Genomic DNA, 12,199 nt, shown 5'->3' on the forward strand with positions numbered 1-12,199 from the left:
TGCTGAGGGATCCTTCTTTAACTAAACGCAAGTCGCCCAGTCCGGGTACGAACAACCCCCAAGCGAGGAAGCGGCGATCAAAGAATCGTGCATGTGGCTTTCGGTCGATTTCGGCAGATTCGGCGGCCCTCGTGACTTTCAATTCTCCCAACATCCAGGTAGCATCACCTTCTCGCTGGCTTAACTGAATTGTGTAAATCTATATTTCATTCCTGAACATCCGTCTTGGCGCTTTGTTCAGGGTCTCAGTAGTGTGAACGCCTTCGCCAAACTTGCAAGTAGTCAGAAAATAACATTTCTCGAGACGAAGGGCGGTGATGCTGAACCTATCCATGGTGAAGGGGAATCCGAGAAGGAAAAAAGTTCGGAGTCCAGTGGAGGCGAGAATAGTTCTTCCGACAACAGTGCTGAATCTTCTTTTAGTCGGTCTGAAAGCGAATCAGTGAGTTTCCTACACGTTTTCCTTCTTCCCTCTCTCTCTTCGTTTTGGAAAATATCTAATCCGTGATATCATAGGGGGAAGCCGTTTCTGAAGATGGTCCCGAGACAGAGACTTGCGGAGATACGGCTTTGTCTTCAGTCGTGGCAGCTGCACCTGGTGACCTTGAAACAGAGGTTGATCGAGATGAAAGTGTTGTCGCGACTCAGACAATGGAGAGTACTTCAGTGTCCGTTGGCGCAATTGTAGTTAGGAATCCCTTGCTGGTTGCTGATTCAGTTCCGGGTGCTACCTTTGCTCCTCCATTCCTGGTATCTTATCCAGATCATGTGCTGGTCGGTGGCTTCAGCGTGCCATCCAAATACGAGACGTTATATACCAAGATATGTGAAAGGTATGGACACATCGCCACAACCAAAAGGGTCAGTAGTCGGTTTGCGCTGGTCAAGCGTGTGGAGGAAGCTTTATCTTCGATCGACGACATATGCAAGGTGACTGGCCATACCATTTCTGAGGACATGGTCGCAAGCTGGAAGTTACGTCTTGATGTGTGCGTAGACCATGGGTTCAATGTTCCCTGGTTTGTTGAAGGTTTCTCTGAGATCGAAAAGTTGCAGGCTACAGCGGTTGAAGGTCCTTCAGTGGATGAGGTCGCACAACAGGAGGCGGAGATCAAGAGGTTGTCCAGGGAGCTGAAGCTGAAACGGGCGGATCTGGAAAGTACGAATGAGGCTTTCTCCAAGAAAGAAGGTCTTTGTTGAATGATTTTCCTTAGCATTTTATTTTTTCTGAACCTCCTTTCCTTAGTTTTTTTTTTTGAAAGGCAAAAAAACGCCTAGTTTATGGTTCGGCTTTTTCTGGTTTTTGGATTGATAGACAAGTGTTACCTATGAGGGTTTTGGATTATTACTCGGGATGAACTGTTTTAGGATGATGCCGTTTTTGGTTATGATTGTAACCGACACAAATATCCCAAGGAAGATATGGAACCGTGAACGTTGCATGTCGGTATATGACATGGGATGAAACATAACATGGCTATCGGTTTTATCATTCCGTGAAAACTTGAAATAGTAAACCATGTATTTTGTCTAACCAAGACTTACTCGGTTTTTTGGATCTGCTAACGAAAAATGAGTCAGGTGCAAGCCCGAGTTTTGTGGGAAGCACCGCGATTGTGGAAAGTCCCTAGTCATCCCTGAATCACTTGATAATCGAGTCGTTGATCCCTGGGCAGATCCTTTGCTTTTAACCTCTGGGAAGTCCCCAGTCGCCCCTTGCGGTGTCATGACTGGTAATCGGGTCGTCTGGTAACTGAGTCGTCGATCCCTGAGCGGATCGTATCGGTCCGTCTGGTAGCTGAGTCGTCGATCCCTGAGCGGATCGTTTGCCGCTACCGTCCTGACGTCTGGGTCGAAGTATGAGATCGATGATTGAAAATTGACATTATAACCGAAAGATCAATCTCCCACTGTGGTCGCCAATTGTGTGAGGGTGAAAACGGTTTCTGCTGATTTTGGTAATTTCAGGTGTGTGGGTGAGAAACGAGTTTAAACCCTAAATAATGTACTGCAAGGGAGTACTTTAGATTCGAGAGATCAATCTGTACAAATCCGGTCTAAACCAATAAATGGCCGTTCCAGACTTGCTTCGGTCACAAAGTGAAGGAGAAGGGTTGGTTTATGAAGGGAAGCGAAGAGAGTGTTGAGACCAGAATAGTTGATTCTGGAAGAGTAGTTGTTTCACGACTTGTATCAGAAAGTGGGAAGCCAACAGATGGAAAGCTAGAAATTTTTTTTTGAGTGTTGTATGCTCCTGACCTGAACCTGTTGTTCGGTGGAAATAGGTAATGCCTATTTATACAAGTCGAAGTGAAACATACTCTGGTCTCATTAAGAAATGGAAAATGGGTGAGTAAATGGGAGGAGGTGGTAACCGGTAACGCCTGGAATTGATGTTCCATAAAATAAAGCGTTTCAACATTACTCCCTGTATTTACTAACCGCCTCATCCTTATGACACTTTCTTATAAAGGGTGTAGTGTACGCCGCACGCTGTAAACCGCAAACCAATACCCAATGAGCATCCCCCCGTTTGTGACATGCATTGATGTCTCGAGTGTTTTCATGGAAAACTTGTAGCACGTTGTTGTTGTCTGGTAAGCTGAGCTTGGGAGACTTGCTGGCTCAGTGGTGACCTTCGACGGTCGAGATTTTGTATCTTAAGAGGAAAGGTAGCCGTTGATTATTGCGACCCTTCGTTTGGTAGCCAGTAACATGAAAGCATGATCAGTATGGCTTTAATATGGCCTAGTTTAGGCGCGGCCAAAAGTTAGGGTTTTGGCTTTGTTTAGGCGCGACAAAACTAGGGCCACAGGTTGCCATGCGTTAGCTGGTAACCTTGGAAGGCTAAGATCTACACCTTAGATGAAAGAATGGTCGTTGATTGGTGCATGCCTTCGTTTTGGTAGCCGCATAAAGAAGGCCGGAATGGTATGGCGTGGCAAGGTGGTTTGGCATGCCATTGGCACATGTGGCATGGCATGTCTTGGCGTGGTTTGGCGTGGCCAAAACTAGTCTATGGGACAAAGGTTACCATGCGTTGTTTGGCGACCTTGGACGGCTAGGATTTGCATCTAGGATTGAAGGGTGTCCGTCGATCGTCACACGCCTTCGTTTTGGTATCCGCACAGGAAAGGTCAGCATGGTATGACGCGGCAAGGTGGTTGGCATGCCATTGGCACATGTAGCATGGCCGGCATGCCTTGGCGCGGTTTAGGCGTGGCCAAAACTAGGGTTTTGGCGTTGGGCCAAAGGTTACCATGCGTTGGTTGGCGACCTTGGACGGCTAAGATTTGCATCTAATATGGAAGGGTGGTCGTTGATCGTCTCACGCCTTCGTTTTGGTAGACGCATATGGAAGGCCGCCATGGTATGGTGCGACAAGGTGGTTGGCATGCCATTGGCACATGTGGCATGGCATGCCTTGGCGTCACCAAAACTAGGGTTTTGGGCCAAAGGTTACCATGCGTTGTTTGGCGACCTTGGACGGCTAGGATTCGCATCTAGGATTGAAGGGTGGCCGTTGATCGTCGCAGACTTCGTTTTGGTAGCCGCATAGGGAAGGCCGACATGGTGGGGCCAAGGCAAATGTCGCGAACGGCTTGGTATAGTGGGGCCAAGGGTTTGGCATGGACGACTTGGCATGGTGGGGCCAAGGAAAGGTGTTGAATGCCTTGGAATTCAGTGAGAATGTGGGTGCAATGAGATGGGTAATTGACAGGGAAAGGAAGAAGCTGGTGGCTGTTTGGAAGGCTTAGAAGTGAATGAGACGGGCAGTTTGTGAAGGGTGCAGTTTCCGGACTCCGTTGCAGTTGCCTGGATTGGGCCTGGCAATCACAGCTCGGTCCTAGTTGAAGTGAGTAGGAGATCCCACAAATAACCAGCGAAAGGAGAAGAAAAGATAGGCCGTAATCAGGGAAGAAACTAGGGTTCAAGCATTTCTACTAGCTTTTCAATTGTTTAGCTTAATCATTTACTTTATCATTTCTATGCCTTTTAAGAAAGCTATGTCTAGCTAAACTCTACATAAGGGTGAAGGATGAACTTGTAGGTTATTTTACTTATGTTCTCAAACAATGGTTTCAAAAATAAAAGCTTAACATAATGTTTGTGTTTCTTAAAATTGGGCTGATTGTTTAATGAGTTTTTAAGGTCTTATGCCATGTATATTTCATGGTTGACTTCTAAAACAATAATCCATTTATAAGCTTGGTGATATATGATTTATGATTATCCTATGACTATCCATGCCTTGTATAATTAGTACTTAGGGTTTCTACTTTTTAGGTTGAGAACAAACATATTCTTTGATAATTCTTCGATAAATCTTGAACATCACATCTTCCATGTACTAGCCAGGATTGCTATTATACATGAGTTAAATGAGACCTTTGTTGTAGAACATAAGAAACATTAGCCTACAACAGATTCCCGTAACCTTGACACGTTTATATCCTTGATAACAACCTTCAATAATTCGCTTTAGTTCATTTGTTTGTTTATTTTGTTCGTATAAAAATTCGGAATTCTTCATATTGAAACATCTTTGACTTGAAAGTAGTGAGTATCGATTAGAATTGTGTTTGACACTTCTCGTTGGAACGATCCCTATTTTCCGCTATCCTCGTATAGTGCACCGTATACTTGCGGTTAATAAAAGTTGGTTCTCCGACCCATCAAGTTTTTGGCGTCGATGCCGGGGAGTGGTTGCAATACTCTCTTATTGATATCATCAATTTTCTAGTCATAGTTTCTGTACATAGTGTATTTTTGTTTTTATTTTCCTTTATTTCCTTTTAAGCATTTTTTCTGATTTTGTTTAGGTACCTTAGTGAGCTTGAAAAAAAAAACGCAGTTGGAATCTCTCAAAAACCGGCAGAAAAGTAAGTACTTGAGAAGCACGCTGAATTTCTACAAGGTGAGTCATACAAACTTCTGCATCTTGTTTGCATATGCAAGATCTACTAAGTGGTTAGGATAAATAACAATTTGATCGTCTTGTTAGTGTTAACCTTTTACACATGACGGAAACATATGATGAGGGTACGAACCCTCCGCTTAAAAGTTTGAGAGACTATATGTTCCCGATTAGATTCTCTCAACTTTCTTGTATTGTTTTGACTGCCACCACGACAACTTTTGAGATTAGAGCAAGCATTATTCAAGCACTTCCTAATTTCTATGGTAAGAAGAATGAAAATCCTTACTACCACATTAGAGGTTTTGAAGAATTGTGTGGTACAATGAAATTCAAGGATTTAGCTGATGAGTATCTCAAACTTAGGTTGTTCCCCTTTTCCTTGAAGGATAAGGCAAAGTCATGGTTAAATGTATTAGCTCCTTCATCAATTAGTACTTGGTATGGCATGATTAATCTATTCTTGTATAGATTCTTTCCTAGGAATAAAACTATTGCCATTCGTCAAAAGTTGAATAGTTTTTCCCAACAAGAAGGAGAATCTCTTTATGATTATTTAGAGAGGTTCCATGATCTCTTGCTACAATGTCCACACCATGGATTTGATACTCCTAGGCTCACATTGATTCTATATGAGGGATTAGATTTCAAAACACTGACTATGGTAGAATCATTTTGTGGTGGTAATTTTCCTGGTAAGACTGCCGAAGAAGGTTATAAATTTTTGCATGAAATGGCCGAAAAAACACAAGAATGGGAGGCTAGAGAACCCATAAGATCAATTACTAGTAGCACAGGGGTTCACAGACTTGACAGTGAATTGGACTTTGGGGTCAAGTTTGCTGATATGTTACGAAGAGTTGAGTCGTTAGAAAGAAATGCTGAAATTAAGCATGTTGAATCTATTACGCATACATCTTCTATTACTAATGATTTTTCTGACCAAATTTTTTCTAGTTTGGAAGAAAGTATGAAATTGTTTATGCAGGCTACTCAAAGATTTATGGCGAACTTAGAGCAACAACTAGATCATATAACTAGCCAGTTGAATAAGCGAGACAAGGATCAGTTCCCGAGTCAAATACAGCTCAACCCCAAGGGTTCTGTTGAGGTAAGAACATCTGGTGCTAAGCCTACTCATCTCTACCCTAAGAAGTGGATAGTTTGTGGATAACCATGTTCGTGATGCTGAGGAGAATGTGCAAGATAGGAACCTTCCTACTATTACACAGGTTACTCCTGCAACACAAAAAGAAACCGGTGAAACCGAAAAAGGTAATTCTGAAATCTCTTATGTTCCTCGCGCTCATTTTCCTCAAGCATTGCTACCTCGTAAGAAAGGAGCTAGTCCTAATGACATCTTAGAAGTGTTTAAACAAGTTAACGTCAACATTCCTCTCTTAGATGCCATTAAACAAATTCCTTCTTATGATAAGTTCCTAAGAGATATGTGCATTGCGAAACGAAAATTGAATGTGCATATGAAAGATTTCCTTACTGAACATGTGAGCTCGATTATTACACAGAAAACTCTACCCAAATTCAAAGATCCAGGTTGTCCTACGATTGCTTGCACTATAGGTGAACATAGGATTGAACATGCATTGTTAGATTTAGGGGCCAGTGTGAATCTCTTGCCATATTCTGTGTATGTGAAATTAGAACTTGGTGATTTGAAACCCACTAATGTCACTCTCCAATTGGCTGATAGGTCAATTAAAATTTCTTGGGGAGTGGTAGAGGATATTCTTATACAGGTTGAAATTTTTGTTTATCCCGTTGATTTTATTGTTTTAGATACTCAACCTGATTCCAATCCTAGTGGGCAAATTCCTGTCATCTTAGGTAGACTTTTTTTGGCTACCTCGAATGCGGTTATCAACTGTCGCAATGGAATCATGGATCTTACTTTTGGAAATATGAAAACGGAGATAAATGTGTTTAGCCTTTCAAATTCGTCTGCAATTTCTGAAACGTGTGAACATGTATGCATGGTTAATGGTGCGAATGATTATACTCACATTTATAATGAGAATCTCGAAAGCATGTCTGAAAACTTTGCAGGTTATAAGGAGTTAACAAAAACTGAATCATTAGATATATTCTTATCTTATTTTACCAAGCCTGATGAACTAGTTTTTCATGGTACTAGTAGTAGTTATCAAGATGCTGATCCTGGTCAGTTAATTCACAATAAGAAATTAGAACCAAGAATTGTTTGCTTAGCTCCTTTTGCCAAGTCATGCGGTCTTGTGCTTATTGACATTGGTAATGCATTGCTCCCTCCTAATCTTAAAACCAATTGGGAGTCTCCACTGGGAAAATTGGTAAACATTATGAACTTATTGTTTATGGGAGTGGGTTATTTATGGATTCACATATCTTTTTGGGTGTTTATAGTGTTTGCAGGTTCTTATTTGCAGCTAACCTTATATGTTGGGTTGATCCCCAACTTTTCAGACTTTATATATATGCTTGGCAGGTTGCTGTGTATTATCTCCACTTCGTTGAGGTTACCTGCTGCGCGCAAGCAGGGAACAAATATCATTCGCTTCGTAGGAGTCAACTCATCAGTTTTGTTCCCTTGTACTCTATCTTCTATTTTGTTTGCCTCTTGCACATCACGTTTTAGAATATCCCACCTTAACTTTACGTTGGATGCCTCAATTACGTTGAGGATAATATAATGTTTAAGTGCGGGGGAATGGTCAAGTATATATAGATTTGTGGTAGGAATTCACTTTCGCTAGAATTTTTTTTTTTTAAAAAATGTCTTGCATGAAATGACCAGCTGTGGAGCGGGTCTATTTTTGTTTTCTTATCATATTATTACCAGCTGTGGAACGGGTCTGTTAAAAAAAAGTGGTTTATCCGAGCCTATTGCATTACATGACCAGCTGTGGAGCGGGTCTCTAAAAAAAACATGATGACCAGCAGTGGAGCGGGTCTAATTTCTATTTTGCTCGGAACTAGCAAAATATAAGTGTGGGGGAATCTGATAAGCACGCGTGTGCGACACTTTTATACTCACATTTATACTAGCTAAGTCTCGATATCTCGCTAATAACTATATTTTAGAGCTTTTACAGGAATTACAAGTGAAATCCGATCACCGGACCGAAAAATGACCAAAGTGGATGGCCCGATATCTTTATATATCAGCACCACTCAATTCACTCATGGCACTAAATGGAGTTGGAGCTTAACGGGAGCATGTGGGCTGGCAAGCCAACAACTTATGGCCGCACCACTTAAGCGATCAGATAGCCAGGAGGTTGAGCAAAGAAATCATCTCTTTGCCAAGCGTGTGAGATGCACAAGAGAGTAAATGGGTGACGTGGCCAGTTGTTATACCACATTTCTCTTTGTGTTCATCGAAACAGCATCAATTGTTCTGTGTAAAAAAAAATTATTTCTCATAGCTGCTGCTAATTCATCTTCAATGGCGAGAGATCGAGACAACAGGGAGACGGAAGATGAGAAAAATCAACATAAAGGAACTCAGCAGCAGCAGTATTGGGTATAAATGGATCTTCTCGACTGAGAAACAAAAGAAGCAACAAGAAGCAATGGATTTGAGGACTTCTAAAACATCAATTGAAATTAGGTCATCATATGGATCAATTTCGGTGGTCAATTGGGTGCCGGTTTAGTTAGTTTTAAGGAAACAGTGATATTTTGGGTGATTGCTGAAGACGCATGTTTCAGTCATGATTTCAAGCATCCAGTGTTAAACTGAGACGGAAATGGAGATGGGTTCCAGGGGTGTTAGGGGTTTACGTTAAACGGAATCAGAACTTGAAGGTGCTGTTCGATTCAATATCTGTACTCAAGATGGATGAGATTATAAATGGCGAATGAAATGAAGGGTGATACAGTGGATCTGTAATGGAAAGAATTGGTAGATTTGGGTAGAATCTGATGCGGAGAAACAAATGGGTTTGATGTTCCATAACAGCAACATGGAATTGAAGATTGAAATCAGTACATTTACAACAATGAATTTTTGGGAGTTTTAACTATCGATTGAAATGGGGTATGTGTTATGTGGCAGTGTTGGATGGATTGAGATTTTTGGAAAATTGGTAGTCTGGTCGAGTTCTAGTGATGACGGTGAAGGCTGGTTTGCACTATGAACTGTTGGTATCCAAAGGAGGAAGAGTGATCAGCAGGGGAAGGAAAGTGGCCAAGTTCAATGATGTATTGAGGTCGAATTTTGGGGCAATCCGTGGATGGCATTAGGGTCTTCTATCAACCCAGATACAATATTGATTGCAGACAAGTTGCATACAAGGTTGGGTATTGCACAACAACTTAATTACTGCATTGATTCATGGTTGTGGCTGTATGGAGCTCGGTTCGAAGCTGATTGACTGAGAAATTGGATGGAAGTGAAGAAGAAAGGTGTTGAATGCCTTGGAATTCAGTGAGAATGTGGGTGCAATGAGATGAGTAATTGACAGGGCAAGGAAGAAGTTGGTGGCTGTTTGGAAGGCTTATAAGTGGATGAGACGGGCAGTTTGTGAAGGGTGCAGTTGCCGGACTCAGTTGCAGTTGCCTGGATTGGGCCTGGCAATCACATCTCGGTCCTATTGAAGTGAGCAGCAGAGCCTACAAATAACCAGCGAAAGGAGAAGAAAAGATAGGCCGTAATCAAGGAAGAAACTAGGGTTTGAGCATTTCCACTCGCTTTTCAATTGTTTAGCTTAATCATTTACTTTATCATTTCTATGGCTTTTAAGAAAGCTATGTCTAGCTTAACTCTACATACGGGTGAATGACGAACTTGTAGGTTATTTTACTTATGTTCTCAAACAATGGTTTCAAAAATAAAAGCTTAACATAATGTTTGTGTTTCTCAAAATTGGGCTGATTGTTTTATGAGTTTTTCATGTCTTATGCCATGTATATTTCATAGTTGAGTTCTAAAACAATAATCCATTTATAACCTTGGTGATATATGATTTATGATTATCCTATGACTATCCATGCCTTGTATGATTAGTACTTAGGGTTTCTACTTTCTAGGTTGAGAACAAACATGATCTTTGATAATTCTTCGATAAATTTTGAACGTCACATCTTCCATGTACTAGCCAGGCTTGCTATTATACATGAGTTAAATGAGACCTTTGTGGTAGAACATAAATAACATTAGCCTACAACAGATTCCCGTAATCTTGACACGTTTATATCCTTGATAACAACCTTCAATAATTCGCTTTAGTTCATTTGTTTGTTTATTTTGTTCGTATAAAAATTCGGAATTCTTCATATTCAAACATATTTGACTTGAGAGTAGTGAGTATCGATTAGAATCGTGTTTGACACTCCTCGTTGGAACCATTCCTATTTGCCACTATCCTCGTATAGTGCACCGTATACTTGCGGTTAATAAAAGTTGGTTCTCCGACCCATCAAGTTTTTGGCGCCGCTGCCGGGGAGTGGTTGCAATACTCTCTTATTGATATCATCAATTTTCTAGTCATAGTTTATGTACATAGTGTATTTTTGTTTTTATTTTCCTTTAGTTCCTTTTAAGCAGTTTTTCTGATTTTGTTTAGGTACCTTTGTGAGCTTGAAAAAAAAACGCAGCTGGAATCTCTCAAAAACCGGTAGAAAAGTAAGTACTTGAGAAGCACGATGAATTTCTACAAGGTGAGTCATACAAACTTCTGCATCTTGTTTTCATATGCCAGATCTACTAAGTGGTTAGGATAGAGAACAATTTGATCGTCTTGTTAGTGTTAAGCCTTTACACATGACGGAAACAGATGATGAGGGTACGAACCCTCCGCCTAAAAGTTTGAGAGACTATATGTTCCCGATTAGAGTCTCTCAACTTTCTTGTATTGTTTTGACTGCCACCACGGCAACTTTTGAGATTAGAGCAAGCACTATTCAAGCACTTCCTAATTTCTATGGTAAGGAGAATGAAAATCCTTACTACCGATTTTGAAGAATTGTGTGGTACAATGAAATTCAAGGATTTAGCTGATGAGTATCTCAAACTTAGGTTGTTCCCCTTTTCCTTGAAGGATAAGGCAAAGTCATGGTTAAATGCATTAGCTCCTTCATCAGTTAGTACTTGGTATGGCATGATTAATCTATTCTTGTATAAATTCTTTCCTAGGCATAAAACTATTGCCATTCGTCAAAAGTTGAATAGTTTTTCACAACAAGAAGGAGAATCTCTTTATGATTATTTAGAGAGGTTCCATGATCTCTTGCTACAATGTCCACACCATGGATTTCATACTCCTAGGCTCACATTGAATCTATATGAGGGATTAGATTTCAAAACACTGAGTATGGTAGAATCATTTTGTGGTGGTAATTTTCCTGGTAAGACTGCCGAAGAAGGTTATAAATTTTTGCATGAAATGGCCGAAAAAACACAAGAATGGGAGGCTAAAGAACCCATAAGATGAATTACTAGTAGCACATGGGTTCACAGACTTGACAGTGAATTGCACTTTGGGGACAAGTTTGCTGATATGTTACGAAGAGTTGAGTCGTTAGAAAGAAATGCTGAAATTAAGCATGTTGAGTCTATTACGCATACATCTTCTATTACTAATGATTTTTCTGACCAATTTTTTTCTAGTTTGGAAGAAAGTATGAAATTGTTTATGCAGGCTACTCAAAGATTTATGGCGAACTTAGAGCAACAACTAGATCATATAACAGGCCAGTTGAATGAGCGAAACAAGGATCAGTTCCCGAGTCAAATACAGCTCAAACCCAAGGGTTCTGTTGAGGTAAGCACATATGGTGCTAAGCCTACTCATCTCTACCCTAAGAAGTGGACAGGTTGTGGATAACCATGTTCGTGATGCTGAGGAGAATGTGCAAGATAGGAACCTGCCTACTATTACACAGGTTACTCCTGCAACACAAAAAGAAACCGATGAAACCGAAAAAGGTAATTCTGAAATCTCTTATGTTTCTCGCGCTCATTTTCCTCAAGCATTGCTACCTCGTAAGAAAGGAGCTAGTCCTAATGACATCTTAGAAGTGTTTAAACAAGTTAACGTCAACATTTCACTCTTAGATGCCATTAAACAAATTCCTTCTTATGCTAAATTCCTAAGAGATATGTGCACTGTGAAACGAAAATTGAATGTACATAAGAAAGCTTTCCTTACTGAATAGGTGAGCTCGATTATTACACAGAAAACTCCACCCAAATTCAAAGATCCAGGTTGTCCTACGATTGCTTGCACTATAGGTGAACATAGGATTGAACATGCATTGTTAGATTTAGGGGCCAGTGTGAAT

The 12,199-nt window shown here is 40.7% G+C and overlaps 1 non-coding gene across 1 annotated transcript; it reads right to left on the reverse strand.

Moving 5' to 3' along the window:
- Positions 1-11,067: 11,067 nt before the first annotated feature.
- Positions 11,068-11,171, reverse strand: LOC113341122. The gene has a single exon (XR_003355792.1). It is a non-coding gene; the product is annotated as a small nucleolar RNA R71 (small nucleolar RNA).
- Positions 11,172-12,199: the final 1,028 nt, after the last annotated feature.

This window comes from Papaver somniferum, unplaced genomic scaffold, assembly GCF_003573695.1.
Source record: "Papaver somniferum cultivar HN1 unplaced genomic scaffold, ASM357369v1 unplaced-scaffold_24, whole genome shotgun sequence".
Taxonomy (NCBI): Eukaryota; Viridiplantae; Streptophyta; class Magnoliopsida; order Ranunculales; family Papaveraceae; genus Papaver; species Papaver somniferum.